General features: G+C 38.9%; 1 protein-coding gene across 1 annotated transcript in view; it reads right to left on the bottom strand.

Annotated features, from left to right (window-relative positions):
* PARD6G (par-6 family cell polarity regulator gamma) overlaps positions 1-16,995 on the bottom strand; it is a 77,956-nt gene that overhangs the window by 39,583 nt on the left and 21,378 nt on the right. The window lies entirely within an intron of this gene.

The following is a 16,995-nucleotide window of genomic DNA, read 5'->3' as shown; positions in this document are numbered from 1 at the left end:
AAGCCCTAATTTCCAGCAAGCTGTAAATATTTTATTTAAAAATAAATATTTTATCATATGATCTTTTAAATATAGTCAACGAAATCTAAATGCCATAGTCATTTGATACTACCATCATGCATTTTAAAATAGAATGAACGAGCTCTTTTATAACAATCAAAAAATCCAACAAGGTTGTTTCTCTTTGATCTCTGGTTTCCATTGCACTGCCCCAGAAGAATTTAATCCTGATATATATATATATATTTTTTCCTCAGTTCATATAATTCATTGCAGTTAGCACACAGTTTAAAAATTCACCAACACACAAATAGTACAAAACTAAACAGCATTATAAATTATTCCCCCCTCAGGAAAATAAAACATACTATGATTGTCAAAGCTAGATGTCAGTCTAAGTTTTAGAACAAAGGAAGAATGTGAAACTAATAAAAGGAAAAAGCAATCACTTACAATGACCACAAAAAGAAAATCCAAAAGAAAGTCCGTTTTCTCACAGACATTGATTGTCTTCTCTAAATTAATAAAAATTATCTTAACATAAACTGTACTTTAAAAAAAACTAGAAACTCTTCAAGTAACTAAAGATAATGCTCCAAGGCCATTTTCACAGCTTTTTTTTGTTTGTTTGCTTTAAATGCCTTTACAGCCAAATTAACACACATTTGACCAAATATGTCCAAAGCAACACACAATGGAGTTTTCCATTCAGTATTTTAAGCACAAAAATAGGCTATGTTTACAGTAGTTAAGGCGATCAAATTTTAAACAAAAGCAATTAAAAAAAAAAAGGGAAAAACAGTAAACGTTTTCCATGCTACTCCCATAGACCTTATTTGTAAGTGCTAATCCTGATATTTTATCCTAATAATTTATGCTTGGTTACCCTATCACTCTCCTCTACAACAAAATTAGATAAATTGAAGTTAAACATTACCCTTGAGGCTAAGTCTCTCTTTGTGAAAATATTTCAAAGTTGTTTCTATTGGGAATAGAGTTTTAGTTTTGAAAAATGGAAAGTGTTCTGGAGTAGATGCACTACAATGTGAATGTAACTAACACTACTAAACTGTACACGGGCTTCCCTGTGGCTCAGCTGGTAAAGAATCTGCCCGCAACGCGGGAGACCTGGGTTCTATCCTTGGGTGGGGAAGATACCCTGGAGAAGGGAAAGGCTACCCACTCCAGTAGTCTTGCCTGGAGAATTCCATGGACAGAGGGGCTTGGCCGACTACAGTCCATGGGGTTGCAGAGAGTCGACGTGATTGAGTGACTTTCACTTCACTTCACTTCAAACTATATGCTACAAAGTGGCTGAGATAGTAAATTTTATGCATGTGTATTTTATCACATTTATAAATCAAGTAATGTAAAAAAACAGATTTTTACAGTAAAAAAATTTCTAGATTGAGTCTTTGCAATTATTAAATCAAATTGGAACATAGTTATAAGATTTGACAAATGATTATTAGCCTTCCAAAGTAAACATTTAAAAAGTCTTTAGTTTAATGACAAGTATTGATTGCTGAATGTGGCACGGCTTGCACTGACTCTTCTGGGGCTTCTCGTTGTCATGGTGTTGGTACTGAGAGGCCTTTCATGTGACAGGAGGAGACAGCAGTGAGAGCTCTGAAGGCACAAAGATGCTCAGCCTGTGAGTCTCACCAAGTCTAATGCCAGAAATAGCCATAGAGCAGCCTATGATTAGAATTATTTCAAACGGTCCATTAGACGACAATTCAATTAGGACCACATTCAAGTTTGCTGAAAACAGATTTGGAAAATATGTGACTTGGAAGATTTATTGCCCAGTCATTAAAGCCATTCACTTTTTCAATTTCTGGTAATTATACCAAGAATTATATGGCAATGAACTGTGCCAGTTAATTCCTTCATTTAGAGGAAACTTGTCTGATCTGATCTAACGGGAAAGTAAAAATAGAAAATTAAAAAATAAAATGGTTTTGTCATATTGAAGTTGGACCCTTCCCTAACACCATTATAAAAAATTAACTCAAAATGGATCCATGGCCTAAATATAACACATACAACTATAAAATTCTTGGGCAAAAACATAGGGCGAAAGTTTCAGGACACCGGGTTTGGTGATAATTTCTTGATATGACACAAAATGCACAGGTAACAAAATAAAAAACACACTAGAATTCTTAAAAACTTAATTTTATTCATCAGAGGACAATATCCACAGAGTAAAAAGGCTTTGAAAAGTGGTGAGCACAGTCCTACCTTTATTTCAGCAGAATCCTAAGAAGGTCAAGTCCCTTACATAAAATGCTGCAATATTTGAATGTAACCTACACACACTCCACACGCCCATACTTTAAATCAACTCCAGTTCAGTTCAGTTCAGTCATTTAGTCGTGTCCGACTCTTTGCAGCCCCATGGACTGCAGCACGCCCGGCCTCCCTGACCATCACCAACTCCCGAGTTTACTCAAACTCATGTCCATTGAGTCAGTGATTCCATCCAACCATGTCATCCTCTGTTGTGCCCTTCTCCTCCCGCCTTCAATCTTTCCCAGCACCAGGGTCTTTTCAAATGAGTCAGCTCTTCGCATCAGGTGGCTAAAGTATTGAAGTTTCAGCTTCAGCATCAGTCCTTCCAATGAATATTCAGGACTGATTTCCTTGAGGATGCACTGGTTGGATCTCCTTGCAGTCCAAGGGACTCTCAAAAGTCTTCTCCAACACCACAGTTCAAAAGCATCAGTTCTTTGGCACTCAGCTTTCTTTATAGTCCAACTCTCACATCCATACATGAAACCATACATATGGTTTTTCCATACTGGAAAAACCATAGCCTTGACTAGATGGACCTTTGTTGACAAAGTAATGTCTCTGCTTTTTAATATGCTGTCTAGGTTGGTCATAACTTTCCTTCCAAGGATCAAGTGTCTTTTAATGTCATGGCTGCAATCACCATCTGCAGTGATTTTGGAGCCCCAAAAAATAAAGTCAGCCACTGTTTCCACTGTTTCCCCATCTATTTGCCATGAAGTGATGGGACTGGATGCCATAATCTTCGTTTTCTGAATGTTGAGCTTTAAGCCAACTTTTTCACTCTCCTCTTTCACTTTCATCAAGAGGCTCTTTAGTTCTTCTTTGCTTTATGCCTTAGGGGTGGTGTCATCTGCATTTCTGAGGTTATTGATATTTCTCCGGGCAATCTTGATTCCAGCTTGTGCTTCCTCCAGCCCAGCGTTTCTGATGATGTACGCTGCATATAAGTTAAATAAGCAGGGTGATAATATACAGCCTTGATGTACTCCTTTCCCAATTTGGAACCAGTCTGTTGTTCCATGTCCAGTTCTAATTGTTGCTTCCTGACACGACTGAGCGACTGAACTGAACTGACCTGACCTGCATACAGATTTCTCAGGAGGCAGGTTAGGTGGTCTGGTATTCCCATCTCTTTCAGAATTTTCCAGTTTGTTGTGATCCACAAGTCAAAGGCTTTGGCATAGTCAATAAAGCAGAAATAGATGTTTTTCTGGAACTCTCTTGCTTTTTTGATGATCCAATGGATGTTGGGAATTTGATCTCTGGTTCCTCTGCCTTTTCTAAAACCAGTTTAAACACCTGGAAGTTCACAGTTCACATACTGTTGAAGCCTGGTTTGGAGAATTATGAGCATTACTTTACTAGTGTGTGAATAAGTGCAATTGTGCAGTAGTTTGAGCATTCTTTGGCATTGCCTTTCTTTGGGATTAGAATGAAAACACCTTTCCCAGGGCTGTGGCCACTGCTGAGTTTTTCAAATTTGCAGGCATATTGAGTGCAGCACTTTCACAGCATCATCTTTTAGGATTTGAAATAGCTCAGCTGGAATTCCATCATCTCCACTAGCTTTGTGTATTTTGTTCTGTGTATTTAACACAATTTTTCAAAAAGATCTAGGGTTCCTCATCAAACGGGGTAATTCTAGATATGAGTCAAGAAATTTGTATGAGCCTATGAATCTCATCCTTCTAAGAGGCAAGGAATTATCAAAGACTATTAGGGTCATATCAAAAGGACTCAGGAACTAGTTTGAATAATCTCCCAACAGTGGATCATTTGTGTGTTTATCATTGATAAGGATGATAATTTCTGGAAGTTTCCTAGGAACCAACCTACTTTTTTTTTTTTTTAAGTTATGGCTGTGCTGGGTCTTCGTTACTGTGCAGGCTTTCTCTAGTTGCTGTGAGTGAGGGTTACTCTGTGTTGTGGTGTGTGGGCTTCTCATTGCAGTGGCTTCTCTTGTTGAGAGTATGTGTTCAGTAGTCGTGGCTACAGGCTCAATTGCTCTGTGGCATGTGGAGTCTTTCTGGACCAGGGATTAAACCCATGTGCCCTGCACTGGCAGATAGATTCTTATCCACTGTACCACCAGGGAAGTCCCAACCTACTATTTTGAAAATAAGTAAATAAAAAGAAAGAATCAAGCATTAATATTTACTGAATTTTACAGCTGACCATATCTGTTATTTCTACAATGCTGCTGCTGTTGCTGCTAAATTGCTTCAGTCGTGTCTGACTCTGTGTGACCCCATAGACGACCTCCTACTAGGCTCCTCTGTCTCTGGGATTCTCCAGGCAAGAACACTGGAGTGGGTTGCCATTTCCTTCTCCAATGCATGAAAGTGAAAAGTCAAAGTGAAGTCGCTCAGTCATGTCCGACTCTTAGTGACCTCATGGACTGCAGCCTACCAGGCTCCTCTGTCCATGGGATTTTCCAGGCAAGAGTACTGGAGTGGGGTGCCATTGCCTTCTCCGTATTCCTACAATAGAATAGTAAAGTGGCAGGGGAGGGTGGAGTTCACTTCTTTAAAATTTTTAGTTATCTCAAATGAAATAAGGAAGTCAGTAAGCAAAAATGAATCAGTCTTTAAATGAAACTCACTTTTATTTCCTTTAAAATATTAAGTAATAAAATGACCATTATAATTTCAAAACAAAGATTTATCTATCTATATCTATCTTATCTATTTTGACACCTTTTCCTTCAGGAAGAAGGGATAGTTCTGACAAGTGCTTGTTGAATGAATAATACCTAGAACTCAGTTGCTACAAACATAATATGCTATTGAGTAAACTATGTTTCCAATAAAGTTCTTTTTCACTGAGAAGCCTTTCCTTGGCCAAGAAGCAAAGAGGCAAAAAGAGTGGTAGAAACCCAATAAAGCTAAGAACTTGGGAAACACAAGTTATTTGTTGTCCTAAAAGTTAACCTTGAAGTACTTCTAAAACAGTGGAGTAATGGTCAGCAAAAATCTGCTCCTCCATAAAAGCAATGAGAGCACTGGCAAAGAGAGTAAAAAAATCCAACTTTTTGAGAATTCTGGAAATTAATCAAAGGTTTGCAAGCAACAATGCAAGGTGTGTTTATTCCAGAAAAGCAGCTGAATCTCAGAGTGGCAAGCTTTATGGTGTTTTAACTTCCTGTCCTCTGTTCCTCAGCTTTGGAAACCAGCAGCCTAATAGTTTTACAGGGGGCAGAACTGGTTTGGAGCTCACCTCAGAGCCCCATATGCACAGAGCTGTCATCATTAAACCTGTTTCACAGGTCCCTAGAAAAGCCCTGTTCACAGGGTTTGTCTTTATTTGACTTGAGTCAGAACTCACTTGTTGGGAAAAGCCCTTTCCTCAGGACATTTGTTAAGAACAATCAGCAGCAATTGTTTAATGAATAAAGATCATATGGTACAAGTTTCATTTTTAAATGGAATTTTTACAATGTGATGGAAATTATCTTTTTTTTTTTTTTAAAATCATTATTTATTTGGCTATGTTGGGTCTTAGTTGTAGCATGCTCAGTCTTTGTTGCCGCATGTGGGATCTTGTTCCTGACCAGGGATTGAACCCAGGCCCCCTGCATTGAGAGCTCTGAGTCTTATCCACTGGACCACCAGGGAAATCCCCAGAAATTATCTTTTGTAACTACATTCATTAGGGACTTCCCTGGTGACTCAGATGGTAAAGTGTCTGCCTACAATGCAGGAGACCTGGGTTCAATCCCTGGGTCAGGAAGATCTCCTGGAGAAGGAAAGGGCAACCCACTCCAGTATTCTTGCCTGGAAAATCCCATGGACGGAGGAGCCTGGTAGGCTACAGTCCCTGGGGTAATAAACTACATTTATTACAAGAAAACTTAGACGTAAACTTCAAAATACATTGGCTTCCCTGATAGGTCAGTTGGTAAAGAATCCGCCTGGAATGCAGGAAACCCCAGTTCAATTCCTGGGTCAGGAAGATTCCCTGGAGAAGCAGTAGGCTACTCACTCCAGTATTCTTGGGCTTCCCTTGTGGCTCAGCTGGTAAAGAATATGCCTGCAATGCAGGAGACCTGGGTTCAATCCCTGGAGAAGGAAAAGGCTACCTACTCCAGTATTCTGGTCTGGAGAATTCCATGGACTACAGTCCATGGGGTCACAAAGAATCGGACATGACTGAGCAAATTTCACTTCACTTCACTATACAGGTAATTCTCAAAATTCTTTTCACGGGGTTGTAATGTATGAAGATTACTGCATAGGGCATAGGAATTGCCACAAAAATACCCGAGTTAAGGTACCAGCTAGGACAAAGACAATAAAAAGGAATGCTGGTGATTCTCACCTCTTAGGATGACTACTATCAAAAAACAGAAAACAAGTGTTGGGGAGGATATGGGGAAATGGGAACCTTAGAGCACTGTTGTTAGGGATGTAAACTGATACATCCACTATAGAAAACAGTAGGGAGGTTCCTCAAAAAATTCCCCAACCAGGGATCAAACCCATGCCTCCTACAGTGGAAGCGTATAGCCCTAATGACTAGACTGCAGCGAACTCCTGGAAGTTATTGTTTAATGGGTATGCATGCATGCATGCTAAGTTGCTTCAGTCCTGACTCTTTGTGACTCTATGGACTGTAGCCTGCGAGGGATTCTCCAGGCAAGTATACTGGAGTGGGTTGCCATGCCCTTCTCTAGGGGATCTTCTTGACCCAGGGATCTAACCCGTGTCTCCTGAGGCTCCTGCACTGGCAGACAGATTCTTTACCCCTAGTGCCACCTGGGAAGCCCATAATGAGTATATAGTTTGAGTTTAACAAGATGAAAAGTTATGAGTATAATAGTGTGATGACTGTACAACAATGTGAATGCATTAATACTATTAAACTGTACCCCTAAAATGGCTAAGATGGTAAATTTTACTACAATAGAAAAATAGAGGAACATTTTTGAAATGCTGGGGAATGAGTTGTCCGAAGAAGGCTTTGATAAGCTCTGATATATTCCTGGAAATATATAAGCGCACATACACGTGCAGGACTGTGGGCATAGTCAGGAAAGACCTGAGAATGCTGTAATCTCTCATAGCTGGCTGACTGTGAGATTCTGTGCAATCAGGAATTGAAGGCTAAAGCAAAGCTGTAAACTGCTGGAGTGCTGAAGATGTACTCTAGTACATACATATAAACCAAAGGACAGGAGACTTATTGGTTCAAATCATTTAAAGATATCTATGTCCAATCATCAGATGACCATTTAAGCTAAATGAGCAGAGCTTCAGTGGTCACATATGAGGAAAAATACACTTTACAGCATTAACCCAGGAGAGTTATTGAACAAACAGTAGGAGCAACCACAAACCTTTGAGGGAACAGTCTGACTTTCAGAGTTATCATATCATATTATTTAAAATATTTGGTTTTCAACAAAATTATAAGATATACAAAGAAATAGTGAAAAAAGCCTAAACAGAGTTAAACACTCAGTGCAAACTGTCCTTGAGCTGGCCCAGAAGTTGCACATACTAGACAAAGATTTTTAGATAAACTATTATAAATACTTACAAATAACTGAAGGATACCGTATACAAAGAACTAAATGAAACCATAAAATGATGTCTCACCAATAGAGAATAATAGAGATGAAAATCTTTTGTTTGAAAAGAAACAAATAGAAATTCTAGAGTTGAAAATTATAACTGAAATGAAAAATTCCCTAATCTCAACAGTAGATTAGACATGGCAGAGAAAGAATCAGCAAACTTGAAGATAGGTCAATTGAGAGTATCCAGTCTAAGAAGCAGAAAAGAAAAAGAAATGAAGGAAAATGAACAGTCTTAGAGATGTACTATCTGTGCCATACTATCAGGCATACCAAAGAACACATCTGGAAGTCCTAGAGGAGAGTGAGAGAAATAAAGGCTAAAGGATATTTGAAGAGACACTGGTCAAAAACTTCCCAGATCTGATGAAAAAGTTTAATTTACATATCTCAAAGTTCAACAAATTATAAGTAGGATAAACTCAGGCCCACATTTAGATGAATTATAGTCAAACTACCAAAATCCAAAGTCAAAGAGAAAATCTTGAAAGCAGCAAGAGAATAACAATTTGTTGTGTACAAATGATCCTCAATAAATAAAATAAATAAATAAATAAAAACAATTGTCTTCTTATCAGAAACCACAGAGGCTAAAATGCTGCAGAATGACATGTTCCAAGTTGTGGGTGGAAAAAAAAATCAACCAAGAATTCTATATCCAGCAAAACTATCCTTCAAAATGAAGGCAAAATGAGAGATTCCCAAATAAACAAAAGCTAGGCAAATCTGTCACATGGAACATTCTCCAAGATAGATCCTATTTTAGACCCTAAAACAAGCCTTAATAAATTTGAAAGGACTGAAATAATAAAAAATATGTATAATTCCAACCACAATGGAATGAAATTAGAAATCAACAATGGAGGAAATTGGGGAAATTCACAAATATGAGGAAATTAAACGACACACTCAATAAATAACCAATGGGTTAAAGAATAAATCACAATAGATTAGCAAACACAGAGAGATTAAAGAAAATGAAAACACACCATACAAAAATTTATGTGTCTTGGCCAACACAGTGCTTAGAGGAGATTCACAGCTATAAATAGCCATAGTGAAAGAAAAAAAAAAAGATCTCAAAATAATAACCTAAACTACCACCATTCAGTTCAGTTGCTCAATCTGTCCAGCTCTTTGCAACCCCATGGACTGCAGCATGCCAGGCTTCTCTGTCCACCACCAACTCCCAGAGCTTGCTGAAATTCATGTCTATCAAGTCGGTGAAGCCATCCAACCATCTTATCCTCTGTCGTCCCCTTCTTCTCCTGCATTCAATTTCCCAGCATCAGGGTCTTTTCAAATGAGTCAGTTCTTCGCATCAGGTGGCTGAAGCTTTGAAGTTTCAACTTCAGCATCAGTCCTTCCAATGAATATTCAGGACTGATTTCTTTGAGGATCAATGGGCTTGATCTCCCTATAGTCCAAGGGACTCTCAAGAGTCTTCTCCTACACCATAGTTCAAAAACATCAATTCATCAGTGCTCAGCTTTCTTTATAGTCCAACTCTCACATCCATACATGACTATTAGAAAAACCATAGTTTTGAAAACTACCAGCATTAGAAACTTTTTAAAAAAGCACAAAAGTAATCCAATTGCAAGTAGAAAGTAAGAAATTATAAAGATTAGAACAGAATGTGATAGAGAATAGAAAAAATATAGAAAATAACAAAAGCAAAAATAGGTTTTTGAAAAGATCAAAGATCAACAAAATTGATAAATTTTAGGTAGGAGGGGTCAAGAAGAAAAGATTTGGAGTACTAAAATCAGGAATGAAAGAGGAAACATTACTATTGAGCTTAAGGAATTAAGAAGGTTGATGTATGGCAAAACTAATACAATATTGTAAAGTAGCCTCCAGTTAAAATAAATAAATTTATATCTAAAAAAAAAGAAGGATCATAAGCATCCTAGTAGTAACAATCATACCTAACACCCAAGAAACTCCTTGAAGAATTGACTGACTCTAAAAATGGTATACAGAACACAAAAGATGAGCCTGGGAAATTTTATAATACCAGACAGTAAGAAAGTGCTAAAAGCAAAATACCTAAGCATGGGGATATGTCAAACAGAAATACGAACCAACTGAAAAAGCTCCCAATTGCTGAAGCTGGTATAATATGAGCAACATGATCAGTAGTGGTACTGGATTAAACTCAGTGTACAAAATAAATGTCCACATGTCCATAATGACATAATAAATGGGTGAACAGTAATTGCGAGAGAATAGACAGATCTATCATGCAGAATAACTCCAAATAATTGATGTAGATACACACCTTCAAGGAGACAGAACATACCCCAGAGCTCATCCCGAATACCATAAGGAAAGTGAGAGAAAGAATAAGTGGAGAAATGGGGCAAACATTCCCAGCCATGCCATCAAGGTCAACAGCAATAGTAACGGGTCGTGTTGACAGTGTGCAGTCTTGAAAAGATGTGATGAAAATGGCACTTTACCTCTGTGGTCTTCCTCCCCAAACCAGTACTCTCTGTACAGTAATGAGAAGCCCAACAGGCAAATCTCACTGAAGGACAATCCACAAAAGATAGTGGATTTTTAAGAAGTGACCAACACTTCTTAAAACTGCTCAGGTCCCTGCTTGAGCTACTATAACAAAATACCACGGACTGGCTAGTTTAAACAATTTTTTTTTCTCACAGTTCTTGAGGTCGGAAAGTCCAAGGTCAAGGTGTTGGCAGATTCGGTGTCTGGTGAGAGCTCTCTTCCTGATCTGCTGATGGCTGCCTTCATACTGTGTGTCCTCACATGATGGAGCACTTTTGTGTCTTTTCCTCTGGACATTAATTGCATCACGAGGTCCCCACCCTCATGACCCTAATGTAACCCTAATTAACTCCCAAATGCCATCAAACTGGGGATTAGGGGTTCAACATATGGATTAAATTCAACATTCAACTTATAGAGGTAATAAAAAACAGAGCATGATTCTCGTGGTCAAGAGGAACCTAAGGAGATATCACAACAAATATAATGTATACTGTACAGGATTTTGAAACACAAAGCTAAAAAGAATATTAGATGAGAACTAAGGAAAAATAAATATGCATTCCATTGAAATGTATCAATATTTACAGACCTATTATAACACAGGTACCATTAGATTTTATTAACATTAGATAGTAATAACAGAGGAAATTCAATGTGGTATACATATGGAAATTTGCTGTACTATTTTCTCAACTTTTCTATCAATCTAGAGTTGTTCTAAAATTAAAAGTTTTCTTTTTAAAAGTATGACAAAGGAATGCTACTAATAACTGTATGTCAACAAATTTGATAACCAAGGTGAAAAGGATAAATTCCTAGAAATACACAGATTACCAAAACTGACTCAACAAGAAATAGACAACCTGATTAAACTTATTACAAGATATTTAATTAGTAATTTTGAAACTGCCCACAAAGAAAAGCCCATGTCCATATGGCTTCACTAGTGAATTCTAGTAAACATTTACGTAAGTAACACCAATTCTTCACAAATCTTCTAAAATGTAAAAGAGGAGGAAGGAACATTTTCCAGCTTATTCTTTGAAGCATTACCCTGTGAAAGCCAGAAAAAGACATTATAGGAAAACTACAAACAAATATCCATTGTAAACAGAGACTCAGAGATTCTCAACAAAATACTAGTAGGCCATATCCAGTAAAGAACTATACAAAAAGAACAATACATTATGACCAGTGAGATTATCACAGGGATGCAAGATCAGTTTAACACCTGAACATCATGTAGTATATAATAGTAATAAAGAACAAAGCCACATGATCATCTCAGTAGATGCAGAAACAGCATTTGACAAAGAGATGGCTGGATGGCATCACTGGCTCGAAGGACGTGAGTCTGAGTGAACTCCAGGAGTTGGTGATGGACAGGGAGGCCTGGCGTGCTGCGATTCATGGGGTTGCAAAGAGTCGGACATGACTGAGTGACTGAACTGAACTGAACTGAACTGAACACATTTTAATGATCTAAAATACTCAATGAATTAGGAATATAAGGGGACTTCTCCACCCTGATAGAGGGCTTCTATGAAAATCCATAGGTAACCTCTGGAAATTAAAGGAAATGGCAACCCACTCCAGTGTTCTTGCCTGGAGAATCCCAGGGACTGGGGAGCCTGTTGGGCTGCCGTCTATGGGGTCGCATAGAATCGGACATGACTGAAGTGACTTAGCAGCAGCAACAGCAACTAAAATTAGAGTCAGGAATGACCTGCAGAGGGAGCTCTCATGCATTACCGCTCACCGTCATTTGCACACACTGATCTTCATGTGCACACCCCACAGGAAGAAGCATACCTTGCACTCCCAAACAGGAAGTGACTACATTACTAACCCAAAGGAAGAATTTCTCCTTGCTCAGCAACAGTCCTGCCAGTAAGAAACATCACAGCTCAACCAATGAGAAGCCATCACCAGTCTGAACCTCCACCTTCCTCCAATGAACTTTCACTTAGAACAGACCCTGCAACTTCCCCATTTTCCCCATAAAAGCAGATTCCCTTCCTTTGTTCTCTGAACATGCCTGTGGTTTGCCATAGATTGCATGCTCATAATGCAATTTTTTGCTCTTTCCAAATAAACCCTGAAAGTGTGTTAGTTGCTCAGTCGTGTCTGACCTTTTGCAACCCATGGACTGTAGCCCACCAGGGTCCTTTGTCCATGAAATTCTCCAGGCAAGAATACTGGAGTGTGTAGTCATTCCCTTCTCCAGGGGATCTTCTGGACCCAGGGATCAAACCTGGGTCTTCTGCATTACAGGCAGATTGTTTACCATCTGAGCCACGAGGAAGGTCCCAACACCTCATGCTTAATGGTTAATGACAGAGATTTTCACCCTGAGATGTGGAACAAGGAAAGAATTTCCACTTTCACAACTACTGTTTAAACATTGTGCTACAGGTTCTACCCAGGGCACCTAGGGAAGGAAATAAAAGACATCTGGATTGAAAAGGAAGAATTAAAAATATGTCTATCCCCAAATGATACATTCTTACAGGTAGAAAGCTCTAAGGAATCTGCAATAATTACTTATTAGACTGAATAGATGAGTTCAGTATGATTGCTGGGTACAGTATCAACACAGGAATATAAATTTTATTACTGTACACTAGCAATGAGCAACTGAAAATGAAATTAAGAAAATTTCATTTATAATAGCATCAGAAAAGATTAAAATATTTAGGAATAAACATAACAAAAGAAGTGAAAGACTCGTACACTGAAAATTACAGTTTACAGAGTATTGTTGAAAAATTAAAGAAGACCTGAATAGTGTGAGCACATATATAGACATGTAAAAAGGACAAAATAAAGTCTTTAATTCATAAAGTAAGACTTTTGTTTCTTATATATTACCTATAATTCTCTGATGAGTTCACATTTTGCCAAGTATTTTTCTCAAAGTTATTGGCAGACATCTTCAGGAAGCAGATGGTTACTTATGGCATGAAAGGAACGAGGGAAGGAAGGAAGGAAAGAAGGAAAAAAAGATTCAATGTTTATGAACTGAAGACTGTTAATACTGTTAAGATGGCAATAATCCCCAAATTAAATACAGATTCATTTCAAGCCCTATCAAAATCATAGCTGCCTTTTTAAAATAATTGGCAAGCTGTCCCTAAAATATATATGGAAATTCAAGGGACCCAGAAAATCCACAAAATTCTTAAAAAAGAAGAACAGCAGGGATTCATGCTTCTGAATTTCAAAATTTACAGTGTACTGCTGGCATAAAAGTAGACATATAATCAATAGAATAAAATTGGGAGTCCAGGAAAATAACCCTTACATTTATGATCAATTGATTTTGAGAAGAATTCTAAGATAACTGAATGGTGGCATAGAATAAACTTTTCAACAAATGGTGCTGTGGGAATTTGATACTCACAGGCAAAGCAATGAAGTTGGATTCCTACTTCAGAAATAGATTGAAGGGCCTAGATCTGATAGATAGAGTGCTTGATGAATTATGGACAGAGGTTCATGACATTGTACAGGAGACAGGGATCAAGACCCTCCCCATGGAAAAGAAATGCAAAAAAAGCAAAATGGCTGTCTAGGGAGACCTTACAAATAGCTGTGAAAAGAAGAGAAGCGAAAAGCAAAGGAGAAAAGGAAAGATATAAGCATCTGAATTATAAGCAGAGTATAAGTATAGGCAGAGTATAAAAAAGATATAAGCAGAGTTTCAAAGAATAGCAAGGAGAGATAAGAAAGCCTTCCTCAGAGATCAATGCAAAGAAATAGAGGAAAACAACAAAATGGGAAAGACTAGAGATATCTTCAAGAAAATTAGAGATACCAAGGGAACATTTCATGCAAAGATGGGCTTGATAAAGGACAGAAATGGTATGGACCTAACAGAAGCAGAAGATATTAAGAAGAGGTGGCAAGAATATACAGAAGAACTGTACAAAAAAGAGCTTCATGACCAAGATAATCACGATGGTGTGATCACTGACCTAGAGCCAGACATCCTGGAATGTGAAGTCAAGTGGGCCTTAGAAAGCATCACTATGAACAAAGCTAGTGGAGGTGATGGAATTCCAGTTGAGCTATTTCAAATCCTGAAAGATGATGCTGTGAAAGTGCTGCACGCAATATGCCAGCAAATTTGGAAAACTCAGCAGTGGCCACAGGACTGGAAAAGGTCAGTTTTCATTCCAATCCCAAAGAAAGGCAATGCCAAAGAATGCTCAAACTACTGCACAATTGCACTCATGTCACATGCTAGTAAACTAATGCTCAAAATTCTCCAAGTCAGGCTTCAGCAGTACATGAACTGTGAACTTTCAGATGTTCAAGCTGGTCTTAGAAAAGGCAGAGGAACCAGAGATCAAATTGCCAACATCTGCTGGATCATGGAAAAAGCAAGAGAGTTCCAGAAAAACACCTATTTCTGCTTTATTGACTATGCCAAAGCCTTTGTGTGGATCACAATAAACTGTGGAAAATTCTGAAAGAGATGGGAATACCAGAACACCTGATCTGCCTCTTGAGAAACATATATGCAGGTCAGGAAGTAACAGTTAGAACTGGACATGGAACAACAGACTGGTTCCAAATAGGAAAAGGAGTACGTCAAGGCTGTATATTGTCACCCTGCTTATTTAACTTCTATGCAGAGTACATCATGAGAAACGCTGGGCTGGAAGAAGCACAAGCTGGAATTAAGATTGCCGGGAGAAATACCAATAACCTCAGATATGCAGAAGACACCACCCTTATGGCAGAAAGTGAAGAGGAACTAAAAGGCCTCTTGATGAAAGTGAAAGAGGAGAGTGAAAAAGTTGGCTTAAAGCTCAACATTCAGAAAACGAAGATCATGGCCTCCGGTCCCATCACTTCATGGGAAATAGATGGGGAAACAGTGGAAACAGTGTCAGACTTTATTTTTTTGGGTTCCAAAATCACTGCAGGTGGTGATTGCAGCCATGAAATTAAAAGATGCTTACTTCTTGGAAGGAAAATTATGTCCAACCTAGATAGCATACTGAAAAGCAGAGACATTACTTTGCCAACAAAGATCTGTCTAGTCAAGGCTATGGTTTTTCCTGTGGTCATGTATGGATGTGAGAGTTGGACTGTGAAGAAAGCTGAGCACCGAAGAATTGATGCTTTTGAACTGTGGTGCTGGAGAAGACTCTTGAGAGTCCCTTGGACTGCAAGGAGATCCAATAGTCCATTCTAAAGGAGATCAGCCCTGGGTGTTCTTTGGAAGGAATGATGCTGAAACTGAAACTCCACTACTTTGGCCACCTCATGCAAAGAGCTGACTCATTGGAAAAGACTGTGATGCTGGGAGGGATTGAGGGCAGGAGGAGAAGGGGACGACAGAGGATGAGATGGCTGGATGGCATCACTGAGTTAATGGACATGAGTTTGAGTGAACTCCGGGAGTTGGTGATGGACAGGGAGGCCTGACGTGCTGCAATTCAGTTCATTTCAGTTCAGTTCAGTTCAGTCGCTCAGTCGTGTCCGACTCTTTGTGATCCCATGAATCGCAGCATGCCAGGCCTCCCTGTCCATCACCAACTCCCGGAGTTCACTCAAACTCATGTCCATGGAGTCAGTGATGCCATCCAGCCATCTCATCCTCTGTCGTCCCCTTCTCCTCCTGCCCCCAATCCCTCCCAGCATCAGAGTCTTTTCCAATGAGTCAACTCTTCTCATGAGGTGGCCAAAGTAGTGGAGTTTCAGCTTTAGCGTTATTCCTTCCAAAGAAATCCCAGGGCTCATCTCCTTCAGAATAGACTGGTTGAATCTCCTTGCAGTCCAAGGGACTCTCAAGAGTCTTCTCCAACACCACAGTTCAAAAGCATCAATTCTTCGGTGCTCAGCCTTCTTCACATTCCAGCTCTCACATCCATACATGACCACTGGAAAAACCATAGCCTTGCCTTTCTTGGCAAAGTAATGTCTGTGCCTTTTTTTTTTTTTTAAAGAGCTGACATTTATTAACATTTACTACATGCCATTTACTACACTGGTTATAGGACTCTTTGCGGGTGACCCCATGGACTACACAGTCCATGGAATTCTCCAGGCCAGAATACTGGAGTGGGTAGCCTTTCTCTTCTCCAGGGGATCTTCCCAACCCAGGGATCGAACCAAGGTCTCCCACATTGCAGGCAGATTCTTTACTAGCTGAGCCACAAGGGAAGCCCTGTCTGTGCTTTTGAATATGCTATCTAGGTTGGACATAACTTTCCTTCCAAGGAGTAAGTGTCTTTTAATTTCATGGCTGCAATCACCATCTGCAGTGATTTTGGAGCCCCAAAAAATAAAGTCTGACACTGTTTCCACTGTTTCATCATCTATTTCCCATGAAGTGATGGGACCGGATGCCATGATCTTCGTTTTCTGAATGTTGAGCTTTAAGCCAACTTTTTCACTCTCCACTTTCACTTTCATCAAGAGGCTTTTTAATTCCTCTTCACTTTTTGCGATAAGGGTGGTGTCATCTGCATATCATGGGGTCACAAAGCATGAGACACGACTGAGCGACTGAACTGAACTGAACTGAAACTAAAACTGGATCCTAGACATAAATGTGAGAACTAAAATTATAAACCTCTTAGAAGAAT

The sequence above is a fragment of the Bos javanicus genome, chromosome 24 (genome assembly GCF_032452875.1).
Source record: "Bos javanicus breed banteng chromosome 24, ARS-OSU_banteng_1.0, whole genome shotgun sequence".
Classification (NCBI taxonomy): domain Eukaryota; kingdom Metazoa; phylum Chordata; class Mammalia; order Artiodactyla; family Bovidae; genus Bos; species Bos javanicus.
This window is presented reverse-complemented; position numbering and strand designations above follow the sequence as displayed.